This window comes from Zootoca vivipara, chromosome 4, assembly GCF_965207765.1.
Source record: "Zootoca vivipara chromosome 4, rZooViv2.hap1.1, whole genome shotgun sequence".
NCBI lineage: Eukaryota > Metazoa > Chordata > Lepidosauria > Squamata > Lacertidae > Zootoca > Zootoca vivipara.
Genome location: NC_142587.1, coordinates 21,884,972 through 21,899,307, shown reverse-complemented (window position 1 = coordinate 21,899,307; position 14,336 = coordinate 21,884,972). Strand labels below are relative to the sequence as shown.

Genomic DNA, 14,336 nt, shown 5'->3' with positions numbered 1-14,336 from the left:
TCCTCCTTATTACTGTCAGTGCCATCGGCCGTGAGTGTAATTTTGTGCATTAGCGATTCACGGAACCCTGGTGTGAAATTGTGCTAGTCTTACTTTGAAATCCCAAAGTAATCCCATATTTTCCCAAAGAAATCCCATATTTTGCCCAGCAAATATGCATGACCATTTTATTTTACGCAAACTCATTGTCAGTGTGGGGGTGTGCAGAATCCCCCGAGAATCTTTGCTGCCCTTTTCAACCTCTTCACCTTCTCTCTGCATGTGTCAGATGCCTCACCCTTGCAGGAATGTCCATGGTGTCATCAGTGCAGGATTTGGGGTGTGTGTGGGGGTGTCCATTCAGCAGAATGAGCAGGAGAGGTGGTAGGCTCACCCTTCCTTGCAGGTTTTTAAGCAGGGGTTGGATGGTCATCTGTCTTGTACTAGTTGAGATGCCTGCATTGCAGGGGGTTGGACTAGATGACTCAGGATCCCTTCCAACTCTACAACCTGTGATTCTATGAGAGCTCAGTAGGGTGGGATTACCATATTTAGAAGTGATTGCACACTGCTATTTCAAGAGGCATAAAACACAGAGTCTAAAATTACCTAACTGCGCCACTGGGTAGCATACTAATATAATATTTCCTCATAAAGAAGACCATGTCTGAATTAGTTCAAAATCAAGTAAACCTTGAAAGTGCATCTAATCTTAGGGGAATAGATCCAATTTATACATCCCTTCAGTAGTGTGCTTTCCATGAGAAGCAGGTTTTATAAAGCAGGCCTCTGTGGCATTGCCAGGTTAGATAACATTGCTCTGTATAATGGCCCTGGCCTTGAGTTGGAGAAGGAGCTACTGCTTTCAACCAGGCTCTTGAGACAGCACCTACAGAGTCTAGACTTGGACCTTCACAGATGCTGCTCTGAAACCTGACATGACAGAGGAATCTAGTGCAGGCATCTGCAAACTTCGGCCCTCCAGATGTTTTGGACTACAATTCCCATCTTCTCTGACCACTGGTCCTGTTTGCTAGGGATCATGGGAGTTGTGGGCCAAAACATCTGGAGGGCCGCAGTTTGGGGATGCCTGATCCAGTGCCTCCTGCAGTATTATACCTGCCCGGTGGGTCAGGTAGCACACTATATCAGGAGGCTACAGAAATGTGAAGAAGCAATCATCTTAGATTGGGCCTGAAAGACCTACAGATTTGGGTCCAAGGTGATGGAACTGGAGTGAACTGAAGAAAGAGACTCAAGGCTTCCATTCACCGTTCACTCTTTACTCGTCAGAGCAAGCTGCTTGCTCTGAGCTATCTGTGGTACTGCTACAGCAGCCGCCTGTCTTGCTGCCTTGACCTCGCAGCTACCTGATCTATTCAGGTCAGAACACTCTGCCCCATTATGTGCAATGTACCACACCAATGTCACACCTCCCTGGGGACTGCTGGCGCTGGTGTGGGAACATTCCATGAGACAGCGCAGAGCAAGATGGTAAAAGATTTATGTATGTCTGGCAGTGGTGTGGAGTCTTTGCTGCATCAAAGCTGGTTTTAGCAGGAATTGTACTTGCAGTTCATATTCCTGATTAAAGCAGTTTGGTGGAATTTAGTTGATTTTTTGCATTTAAGGAAGATATCGCCGTCATCATGGCACACAGAGAGAGACATCTGAATGGCCTGGCAGAAACTAGTCACATCTGTCTTAGTGCTGTGGATCTGTCTCTTCTGCATGCATTTTAAGTGACAGAAGCCTGCGTTAAAGTTGGGTTGCCATGGTTACAGGGGATTCATAGAAATGCCTTGAGGAGGAAAAGAGCTCCAATATGTTGGGACCAGATAACTTTCTTTTATCCCTTTCAGCTTTTGGACTCTCCCACATTTCCATCTTCCCTTACATTATTCTTGTTGTTGTAGTTGTTGACGTCATCATTCTTGCTTCAATTCCATCCTTTGGTTTACCTTCGATAGTAATACTGTCTACCCTCAAAGGATCAAAAATGAGTATGAAACTGGTTTCAAAGCTATACTGCTTTTATGGAAATTGGGTTTAATACTTGTTAGATTCTGACTTGTACATCTAACATTTTAGAGCTTTGAATCAGCAACACTAAAATGGCTCTGTCTTTGTATAGTTCCCGGGAATTGTGAGTTTAGGGAGGGAGGGAGGGAGGGAGGGAGGGAGAGAGAGAGAGAGAGAGAGAGAGAGAGAGAGAGAGAGAGAGAGAAATAGAAATAGAAATAGAAATAGCAGGAGCATTAAAAATAGCTGTAAAGAGGAAATGTAAATTCTATCAACTCCCCAAAAAGTTCTAGTGCTTGCAAAAATTAAAGAGCTGTAAAAAGGCAAAACAATACAGCATATTTAATTGAAAATGGTACCCAGCCATGAATATTAAATTGTCCAAGCACTGTAAAATGTTAATGCTCTGCATTACCAGACAGAAAATTATAATGGGATGAAAATGGCAAAGATTTTCAGCTCCTGTTTTGATTGGCTTTACGGCCACATGCCAGAAAGCCTGCAGCTTAATTCTTAATTTTGCTCAACTAATGAGATGAATTTAGCTCACAAAATGTCTCCAGGAATATCATTTCTCACTCTGTTTGTAATAAGATGACGACAGTTTCTTTATCAGATAAGGCCTCATGAAGAGTATGCAAAGAGTGGAGAGTCGTTATAAGCACACATGCTTCCATGAATGATATCTAGAAAATTCACATTGCATTTTCCCTGCTGTAGGCAAGGGATTGGGAGCAGTGGGTAGTTTGTCTGTTCCATGTTTGTACCAGAACAAAGAAATTCTGCTTAGGAACTTATATTTTAAAAAACACACTGACAATACAGCTCCCCCCCCCCTCAAGCCTTTTAGGAAGTAGTCCATAAACTAGTGTGCTGCTGAGATTGTATTGTAACGTTTTGTTGTGCAGCTAGATCTTTTAAAGTTTAAATTTAATTGTCTATATTATACGTGTCGTTGTCATCATCTTCTTTTTTGTAAACTACCTTGGAATCCCAATGGGATGACATGCAGTTTAAGAAACAGAATAAATAAGCAAATATCTAGGAAGTGGTCCAGGCAAGAGATCGCTGCTCTTCTTTGCTTCTTGTTTGCAAAATAAGTGTGGGTTGGCAGGTGGTGGCTTAAATGCGTGAAGGAGCCATCACAGGTCAAGGAACTCAAACATCACCTCTCATTGTTCTGATTTACCGTGTTTTCAAACAGAGTTTGTTGCAAATAACCTGGCATGAGTAATCATATGATTCTGCTGCAAAGAACCATGTGTGAGTAATCATATGATGTCCAAGCACATGTGAATCTGCAACCATGCCAGGTCCATGTTCTCTCTATGCTCCACAGAGTGTAAGAAACTCTTTTGGACCTTGGGATCAAGGCCAAGGCCATGGGAGTGGAATCATAAAGCTATTGACACCCATATTAAAGGTATGGGTGCCAATTGGCTCCCATAGTAGTTGGCACAGACTGTCCACAATGAATTAAAAGGAGCTTGCAAAGTGGTAGTCCTTGGATTATTTCATGGTGTTATTTCCCTAGGGGAGTCAGCAGTCCTTTGACTCAACTCAAGTTGCCCATTTTAGGGGGCTGTCGGTGATTGCCAGTGAAGCAGGAAACAAAGGACACTACATGGTGAAAGCGAAGCCATAATATATCTCCCTGATTTATTAGCAACCTACTATATTACTCCTTTAAGGTGTAAAATCCTGTTTTCTTTATCAGGTCCTCTGGCAGATGTTTGGTGAGCGCACACTGCGGTACTCAAATACAGTTTATCAAAATGTGCTGATTTTAGAAGTTTGAGGTAGGAGGGAATTAACAGAGATAATTGTGCACATGAATATTCATTGTAAGCTTGCTGTTTACTATAGCAACCTCAGCAATTTGGCATGTCTTTATTTTATGCCTCATGCTATTGTTGCTCCTTATAACATGAGTTGCAAATGTGTGGGTGTTAGCAACTGTGGCTATAACAACTCATCAATGAAAAGTCAGTGATTTCTTTTAAGCTCAGGATTACAGCCAGTGCATGAACTGTAGGGGAAATATGATGGCCAGATGAAAAGGAGGATGAGGCTACACCTGCTGAATTTTCTCTTCTACACAACTATTAAAGCTGCAGAAGCCATGTCCTCTTTTGCACATGGCATGACCATCATATTAGTTAAATTATGGCCCTTCTGGAACCTTCTAACTATGGGAAACCAGCTTCATATAACCAACATGCTGGACTAAATGCATGAAGGGGTTAAAACCATAGAGTATGCTGTCCTGCCAGGCTTAGCTCACCTTGGGAGGTAATAAGTAATCAAGCCTTTGTTCTTCAAGTCTACATGTAGACTTTGGTGTGAGAGTATCTCTGAGCTTCTCCTTCCAGCCACATGGCTCTCACAAGCTGCTATTTAGTTCCTATAGGAACTTTCACCACTTTGTAACAACTAAGTTTATTGACTGTGCAACTTTTCTGACTGATGCATGGAATAACTTATTAACTTGACCTTTGAAGCATTTGTAAGTAAACCAATTTTTAACTTACTAAACATGTGGTCTTTTCTGGGGGGAAGAGGGAAGTTTTAGAACTCACATGGGCATATTTTAGAGATCTAATAGCCTATATGTACTTCCATGCTTTACTTTGCTGTATAATTTGTTTTATTTTTTATCTCTGCTTGGCTCCTCTCACCAAAGAATACTTGCCCAAAACTTGAATCTTGGCTTCCAGGGAATTCTCCTTTCTATTGCACCAAGACTAACCACAGTATTTAAAGGGTCCAGACTCCCTCTGGTCTCCCTATAATTCAAGCACTGATTGCAGTTAATGAAGTTAATGGTCAGATATGTTTATATGGTAGCAGCAAATGCATAACCTGGTGCACGCCAATGAGTGTAGCATAGCTAGCAAGGCCATCTTGGTGCCATGGATGAGCCTGTCTCGCATACACCTCATATGGGATGCCAGTATATGCTACTCAGTGCACTAGCACTCCTACAATTAGTTCAATGTGGTTAAGAGATTTATCATATTTAACACCTGCGACATAATGCATAACCTTATGTTTGGCATCATCTATCTGCTGTTTCTCAGGTGCCAAGCAAAATTAAGTCAAAGCAAAGATGGTAGCTTCCTCCTCTTCCTCCTCTGAGACACACAGATGGCACAATGTGCAAATAGCAGTTAATGAGAGTTGTGTAATTTTTTTGAACATCTCACTATTTACTCAGCAAGCTGCTTGAAATTTTGTGACGATTTTATTGTCAATAAAAGTCAAAACAAGGCGTTAAAATATAAGTGAGCATGTATTAACAATGTTAATTGATTCATTTATAGCACAACAGAGGTTGCTTTCAGCGTGGCTTCCATAGTTCAACTACTCATTTTTCTGTAATTCTTATGTATAAAATTATACTGTTATAGCATTAAAAATGACCTTTGAAGTACCATGCAGATAGATACAACATATAGTTCCAGGCTTCTTTATTTGTATAAATATTTTTATTGCTTCTTCAACAAACTATGAACAGAACTAAGTTCTCCCAGTTCCACTCAGAACAAACTACCAATATGCCAAGTTTTGCTGTTAGCTGGTGGGCGTATTTGGTGGGTGTCAATATATTCATTCAAATATTTTATAAAGGGGTAGGTATCATATTTTGATAAAGTCATCCACATCAGATGTGTTGTTCAAGTCACGTACCTTTTTTGTCAGTTTTTCAGATAAAGCACTAGCCCATTTGTTCTGTCGCCATCATTTGATGTGTAGGTGTCAAGTCCTTTGCAGTTCTGTGCTATGACTAGTCATGCCACCACCAGGAGAAAAGTGACAAATTCCTTATAAACTAAATTGTGTGGATCTTCTTCCAGTAATATTAATAAACCCAAACTTGGACTACATTGTACATGCTGATTTGTAATATTGCTTGTTTCCACAAATTATCTTTCCCAGAATGGCTCCACAAGTTCACATGAGCACCACATACGGAATATTCATTGAATATGTTTTGCCCATGCAGCTAAATCTTAAAGGTGTTAAATGCCAGCTATAAAGTAACTTAAAAGAATTCTCTATTATGCAGGTTGACACTGATCTTAAAAGGTTTTTTTTCCCATTAAGTTGTTCCAGTCAGCCTTTTCAATTTTGGTACTTGGGTCTGTTTCCCATAATCTTTTGGTTGCTGAGCATTGTCCAATAGTGAGACAAGAGGTTAAAGCTTCTTGACATGAGTTAGGCCTTGACATCTTACAGTAAAAGGCAGAGAGCAGTAAACATTCCCTGTGACTGAAGTTACCAGAGATGACCAAAGGCCACACCTATGTTAAAAAGAGAAAACCTCAATGATTTTGCTAGGGACTTCGGGTCAGCTGATATGACAAAAATTCTGAATGTCTGGCTAAGAATTGGGGCAAAGGTGCATGATAAAGAACTGTCATTGTCGGGAATGTGTTGAATTTATTAGGAGAGGAGAAACTGTTTGGTCAATCAAGTTAGTGTGTTTAGCATCAATGAATAATAATATTTGGTGTGATGTTGAGGATATTAAAAAAGGACTGGTGCACCCTGCTATACTTGAACTGTCCAAGCCGTGAAGCTGGTCTTCCAGCTGTGGAACACATCCTCTTCAACTTTGCTTTAACCTTGTCATTGTACACTCTTGCTGTGTCAAACATGGTGTGGGAAATACTTTCCATTTTCATGCTAATCAATAAAATGCCTCGGTTAGCATTTCTATCTGCATGCTGCTTGTGTAATGGACTCTGCTTCAGTTGATGTGTAGTCTGGATCTAACACCTACAGATTCAGGGAATTTCTGGTTGACTACGCACTCCTTATTGCCTGGGGAAATCCATAACTTACACCCAGTAAGTTTTTATAGTTGCATACCAGATAAATTGATTTGGGATTGCACATAGGACATAATAGCATAATGGAATGGAGCCTAACACAGCAATCCTCTAAGGACTTACCTGAGAGTAAATCATAAGTCAATTGAACTTGCTTCTCAGTAGATTGTGTTGAAAAACTTTTAAATCTTAACAGCCTTTCTTTCATTGTTACGGTATCTGTGTTGCAATTTCCAATGTGTTTCCATCATTATATATTGGGAGAGTTACATAGAAATAGCTGAAATTGTGAAATGGCAATAGAGTCAACGCTATCTTTGTCTTCCTATTTGTCTGTGGCTGATGCTTTATCACTTGGGATGCGACAGAATTCACCTGTACCCAGGTCACTGTAGTGCATTTGAAGAGAAGACAAGAGTGGAGAATGCAATGCTCAGAAGGCTGATAATACAATACAGAATCATTTTTTGAATCCTCATCATCCTCATAAACTTTCATTTAGAAAAAACAATATGTATTGGGTCCTGTACCAAAACAAAACAACAAAAGTCCTTGTCCCCAGGCTCACAATTATAAAGCAAGACAAAAGTAAGGACAATTAGAGGGAAGGGGGGAAAACAGCAAGCTACCTGAGGAAGTAAGTAAAAGAAGGGAAAATAGCTTAATACAATCATATATAAAGTTGTGGGGCAGAATTTTTAAAAACCAAATAGAACATCATCACAAAAATGCAATGAATAAAAGACTGATTCCTTAAAGGGAGGCAATGGTATGGTGCTCATGATACAATAAGCCATATTACGGCTGTCCAGGACCGTGGAAACGTTTGAGCTTCTAGAGAGGAGCTTGAAGTTCCTCCTTCATCTTGTTGACTCCCATTTTATCCTCACTATCCATGAGTCGTGGTGATGGTTTGTTCTTGATGAGCACTTTACCATAAGCCCAGGTGTGAACGGCATCTGAAATGGGGACTGGGAAGGGATGAACAGGTGGAGGACAGCAGCAGCTCAGAACTAGTGCTGAAAAGTTCTGGGAAGTGAAGAGGAGGCCAAGGTTTGCATGCTCAGTAATGGTTGGTGCTGGGAAGCAGTGGAAAGAATGGAGGGAAAGGAGAGGCCAGAAATGACTAGCTTAGGAAGTCCCAGTGCAGGCTCATCATTTCTTGGAGAGGAGGAAGCTGTCATTGTGAGAGCAAGAAGATTTGCATCTCTCTGGTTTCCAGCCTGCCTGAAGTGCTCTATATGCAACATTTTAGGTGGTCTCAGAACTATCACACTCGCTTCTCCCCACCTATTGTTTGGGCCAAATTCTGCTTCCTTGATCCTGTGACTGTTTGTGGTTTTTTAATAATAATAATAATAATAATAATAATAATAATAATAATAATAATAAATTAATTTTCCTAATTTCATTAGTGCCAGGCCAGGAGTGAGGAACTTGTAGCCCTCCAGACATGGCTAAACTCGTGACTTCCATCAAACTCAGCTAGCATGGTCATTTGGCAGAGCCCAAATGCAATCCTAAAAACACCTTCTAGGGAAGGAGCCCCACTGTGCTCAGTCCCGCTTTTGAGTAAGCCTTTACAGGATTGTGCTGTAAATCCTGTATCTTTTCCTTTGTCACAAAGCAGCATTCCATTCAGCAAGCGTTTTAACCCTAATTGCAAAGGAGGAGACAAAAAGTATTGCTCCTAAGAACCAATTTCTTCTCACTGTCAGGGTTCTTTGCTCTACTGCCAATTCTGTCGCTTCCGATTTGTGCCTTTGCTTTCCCACTTATCTATCTACCAGGCTGGTGCTGGAGGGAAGCTACCACCCCAAAAGTAAGAGTGATTTCATTTGATCCCACAGGCCACACTGGCTGTCAGCACTTAACTCCACAATGGCTTCTAAAGACTTCATCTATGAGGTAGACATTAAACTCAAGAGGACAACATTTTAAGCTCTTAATAAGGTCATTGTCAGAACAGTCCTAGGGAGGCGGGTGGGAGGAAGAGCCTGTAGCAGAGGAACTACTACTTCCTACTGGAATCACATCCTACACCAGTGGTGCCGGGTAGAGGGGGCTTCAGCTCCCCCAATACTGAGGGGGCCACTCCCCCACTGCCGGGGGCCCTCCATGCACCCTGGCCTCTACCTGGCAGCCCAGGAGCCAGGCAGGGGCTGCAGGCAAGCGCGGAGATCATCCTCTGCATGTCCTGCCCTCGCCTGGCCCCCACTGGGCAGCATTATATGACCACACCCCCTCAATGTGTGGGGCAAGTCGGCACCCCTGTCCTACACAGAGAGTGGCAGATGTCTCTTTCCTCTCCAGCAGACTTAAAACTTTCTCCCTCCCATTTGTTTTCAGCAGTGGGAGAGTGTTGGTGATGCAGCTTCTTGTCATCACCATGAGGGGGCCTTTAGCAGTGAACCTCATTCTCTGACCTCAGAGATGGAGTCCACAAGAGCCAACAGCCCCTCAGTGCCCTTTCTACATGCTAATATTGGCTACATAGCTGTGTCGCTAAACCAGGCTTCCTCAACCTCAGCCCTCCTGATGTTTTTGGCCTGCAACTCCCATGATCCCTAGCTAGCAGGATCCCTAGCTAGCAGGTCAGGGATGATGGGAACTGTAGTCTCAAAATCTGGAGGGCCGAGGTTGAGGAAGCTCTAAATGCAGGACTTCACTCTCCCACCCACAAATTCCTAGTAGGTGCCTCCCTGTCAGGATTGGGACCCTAATGTGGGATTAGGATGAGTCTTTAACTTTTGTCCCTATCCAGATGGGGCCCACTAGGCCTACATTGTGCAAAGCAAAAAAGAAACGAAACAGCTCCCATTTAAGTTTTTTTTCCCCTGCCTCTCCGTTTGCAGAAAAGAAAATCTTACCTGGTACAGTAGGCTGGTTTCACTCGCTCACCTTTCCCTCCCTTTCCTCCATAGAGACATGCAAAAGGCATTATTAGAGTTCAACGACAAATTCCAGGCAGGCCAAAACACTCAGATAAGTTGTGAAGCAGGGCTGCCGAGGGTTGTCATCACCTGAGGAGAGAGGGTGTGGGACAAAGGAGGGAGTGTAGCCTGTGGCGAGTCAAAATGGCCAGAGAGAAAGGCCCTTCAGGTCCATAAGTGACCCCCAAGCCAAGTAACCCAAAGCACCGCCATAGCTTTATATTGATGTTACTTTAAGGCAGCCAGTCTTCTTGTTTCTGTTTTGTATGTGAGAAATGGATCACAAGTGAGAAAGCGCAGTGCAGAGGTGCCAATTCGTGAGGATGATGGGGGGAGGCCCCAATGGCGTGCACATGACGTTGCTGTCCTGCCATCATGTGCACCCAGGGCTGAGCCATACGCGGCGGTCACGTGTCGCCAGTGGTGGCCCCTTCACTACCTCCTGGCACTGCCATTGGCGGAAGGCTGCTTCAGCCCTCCTTCCCCTCTACTGTGCTTTTTGGACATTGAGCAGCTGGCCATCACTCCAAGAATATTCAGGGGGTGAAAGTTCTTGGGGCCCCAGAAGCTGGCGCCTCTGTGGTAGGGCATCTGCCTTGCATGTAGGACAGGTCCCAGGTTCAATCCCTGGTATCTCTAGGTAGGCCTGGGCCTGGAGGGCACCTGAAAGTCAGTGTAGGCCATACTGAGGTACATGGACCAATGATCTGACTTGGTATAAGGCAACTTCCTAGCTTCCAATGCAATACTAAAAGTCATAATTATTTGCTGTAGTTCTTTCTCTTTCCTCTTTTCCTCTTAATCGTGACTTTTCAACATATAATTATAATTATTTATACATATAATTAAAATTATATACTGGCAATTGTTGCAACCAGAAATCAGGTGCTTTGTTTTTCAGTGATCAAGAGTGGAAAGGAAGGATGAAGCATTGCTACAAATATATTTGTTCCTCCTATAAGCTAGTCTTTTTTGCCGCTCACTCCCTAGTAAGTAGAGCTATAACGCTTGCTATATGGAATCTTGTTTTGTAGGGTGGAAGAAGGAGAAGGACTACAGCAAACACAAATAGTGGTATGTAATTCTTTATTTTATTGATTTTTTTTTCTTCTTTCATCCCTCTTATTTTTTTTCTTTGGCCTCATAACCGTGTGTTGAATACGGTCATTATTCATGATTTTACTTCCATAAAACTAAATACACAGAAATGTTATCACAAATAACATCTGAAATGGGGCTAAATTCCAAAACAAAATGGGAAGGAAAAATCCATTTACACTTTCATTTTTCTGTACAATATTTGACACTGCTCCATGTGGATTTTATGTTGTTCCAGATGTGTGTGTGTGTGTGTGTGTGTGTGTATGTGTGTGTGTGACCTCCAGCGATCCAATAGCAAATATTATAAATAAATGAAAAACATTTCCCATAGACTTTTAAGATGCATAATCTTAATAGGTTCCTAACTTATAATCCACTGTGACTCTTTTCCTTTTTCGAAACATTTTCACTGCAATTTGTACTGTAAGTAGCAAGTACTGAGTAGCATTCCCACCCCCACCCCCCACAATTTGTGCACATAACCCTAGCGATAGGGTCTCTGGTTTCAGTGGCAATATTACGTTGTAATTTCCTTAAATAGGTTTACAGAATATTTGCAAAAACCTCACTCTTTTATTGCCGGGGGTGGGGGGCACGTGCCTTCTGTTTTCCTTCGTTGATACCACCTATCGCCTGGTCACTGTAAAGCACTGAAGCATTTGTGGAAAATGCCATCCAACCATACACTGCTACTTGCTTTTGACTTTGTGGTTCTGAAGAGGCAGCCCAATTCATGAAAAAGCATAAAAAAGCATAAAAAAGGTCAGCCAGGGACCCAGAGGCTTAAGTTCAAATCTCCGTTTCTGAAATCTAAGAGTACCACTGCCATAATTGCATGCTTTGTTGAGGTTCTGCTTTATAAAAACAAATACAAAATAAATGGATAGTGTTGAACTGTGACCAGGGAAACTGGGGTTTGAATATGCACTCAGCCATGAAGCTCACTGGGTGACCTTGGGCTAGTCACCATCTTTTAGCCTAACCTACCTCACAGGGTTGTTGTGAGGATGAAATGGGGAGGAGGAGAAGCGTGTGCCCAACCTTGAGCTCCTTGGAAGATAAAGGTGGTATATAAATGTCATAAATAAAATAAAATATGAAGAGGTAGCAGGTTTTTCTGATATCTGGCCGTTGGGTATAAAAGGGCATTGTTTCTATTTCTAACTGTTTGGGACACAGCAAATTCACCCAGGTCTTGCTAGTAGTGTTAATGTATTTTATATCTGGTGTTTCCTCTGCCATGATGAATTTTTGGTGTCCCCCCCCCCCTTGACATATTGCATTGAAAGCTCCACGTACCGAAAACAATGTATTAAAGGTACTGTGTGAGTTCATTTTTCCAGTACTAACACATTTGCCACTTCATTAGTTGCAATCATCATTCCACATAACGTTTTTCTGGCTCCCTTGGAGGCATTCCTTGAGTATTCTGAAGTATTCATGCCATGAGGCCTGGCAACCTTTGCCCCAAATTTATTTTAATAACATAATCATTCTGTAGGATAAGTAATGCATTTGATTATAGTTGGCTAATTAAGGCGTAATACTTTACAGCCATATTTCTTTCCAGTAGAATTAAGGACTGAGTTAATTAATTTTGTTCTCCATTTATTGCATTACAACACACACACACACACACACACACACACACACACACACACACACACACACAATTATTTTACTATGTAGAGAAGTATAGTCTTGAAAAATGCATATAACTATGCTTGCTAAGGAGTCGAGGCAAAAAACAACACATTGCTTTTTTAAAATAATAGTCTTAGTGGAATTATATCAATGTGAATCCCACTAATTTTGACATATTTGCTAAGAGTGAAACCATAGACCAACAGTCCTTGCTGGTGGTCATTTCTGCAAATTAAAAAACAAACAAACCAAAAACAATTTTATTATCTGCTTTAAGGTTCTTTTGGACTGATTTTTTTTATAAAAAAAACATTGGAAGTTGAACAGAAATGAAAATTCTATTTTAAAATGTCACATGTATGAGTCTCTTAATGAAAAGCAACTGAAGCTGAGCGCTTTATGAAACTATCAACAATTTTATACTTTTGATAATCAGTGCACAGGAATGATTTAACCCAAAGGGTTTATAAGTGCTTAAAGGGCTGACCTTTAAAACCTGTCATTTCCACAGGAGCTGACCATGTTTAGTGCCTACTGACTCAAAACAGAGCTGCAGATGTTTACCCCTCTTCGAAAATAAGGCTATTGCAGTTATTTTTATTTCTCAGCAGAATTTCTGTTCAAGCAACCAAAGTTCCCGTGGCAGATGGTGGTTGCAACCTTGCACACACTGAATGCGTATTCAAGGATACGAACAGTGTTTCTATGGTAATGGGAGGCTCAACATCTCAATGTGTATTATGTTCAAATTTCCTATAAATACATGCTGCATTTATTAAAACTGGATCTATAATCTCATGATGTTTTTAAAGCAAATCATTCATGCCTTCTGCCCTCTATCCATGTCGAAAGAGAAGCTCTGTTTTCCCTTGTATTAACTTCTAAGAATGAATGAGATGGCAATGCAGTGGACATTCTGGTGCAAGGAGAGCTGTCTTTCAGTGAGGGAAGGCAACTACTTGCCACTGCCACCAGCAGAACCTGACTGTACTCTACTAAGGATGTGTTGTGCAAATATGCATTATCTTTTGCTTCTGATGCAAAACACACACATACATGGTTGCAGATGAATTCCAGTCAGGCAGCAGAGTTGATAATATACAGCAGGGGGAAAGCAGAGAGTGGAGGCTTATGCAAGATTCAAATCTGCCTTATATTGTTATCTTTGCTTTTGAATGAAGAATACAATATGGAATAAAAGCAGCTATGGATAATGTGCATGCAACGTGTGACGGTTCTGCATGGAATGAACTCTATATCTGCTCCTGCAGATAGGGGTCCTGAACATGCATTACCAGCATGTGGGAGGCCAGAGGAATCCAAGAAAATAAAGGGGTGGATTTTAGGCATTCCTACTTGCTATCACGAAGGGACCCAGGTGGCGCTGTGGGTTAAACCACTGAGCCTAGGGCTTGCTGATCAGAAGGTCGGCGGTTCGAATCCCTGTGACGGGGTGAGCTCCCATTGCTTGGTCCCAGCTCCTGCCAACCTAGCAGTTCGAAAGCATGTCAAAATGCAAGTAGATAAATAGGAACTGCTACAGCGGGAAGGTAAACAGTGTTTCCATGTGTTGCTCTGGTTTTCCAGAAGCGGCTTTGTCATGCTGGCCACATGACCTGGAAGCTATATGCCGGCTCCCTCGGCCATTAATGCAATATGAGCGCGCAACCCCAGAGTCGGTCACGACTAGACCTAATGGTCAGGGGTCCCTTTACCTTTACCTTACTTGCTATCACAGCGAGTGGCGCTGTGGGTTAAACCACAGAGCCTAGGGCTTGCCGCTCAGAAGCTTGGCGGTTCGAATCCCCGTGATGGGGTGAGC

The 14,336-nt window shown here is 42.0% G+C and overlaps 1 protein-coding gene across 2 annotated transcripts in view; it reads left to right on the top strand.

The window, feature by feature from the left end:
- The window catches only part of FGF14 (fibroblast growth factor 14), a 291,424-nt gene that overhangs the window by 148,620 nt on the left and 128,468 nt on the right, over positions 1–14,336 (top strand). The window contains exon 2 of one of the 2 annotated variants that reach the window (XM_088667558.1): positions 10,804–10,843. The exons of the other annotated variant lie outside the window; for it this stretch is intronic. The gene's annotated coding sequence lies outside the window, so the exon portion shown is untranslated. The remainder of the gene's footprint in view (positions 1–10,803; positions 10,844–14,336) is intronic. 2 annotated transcript variants of the gene reach the window in all.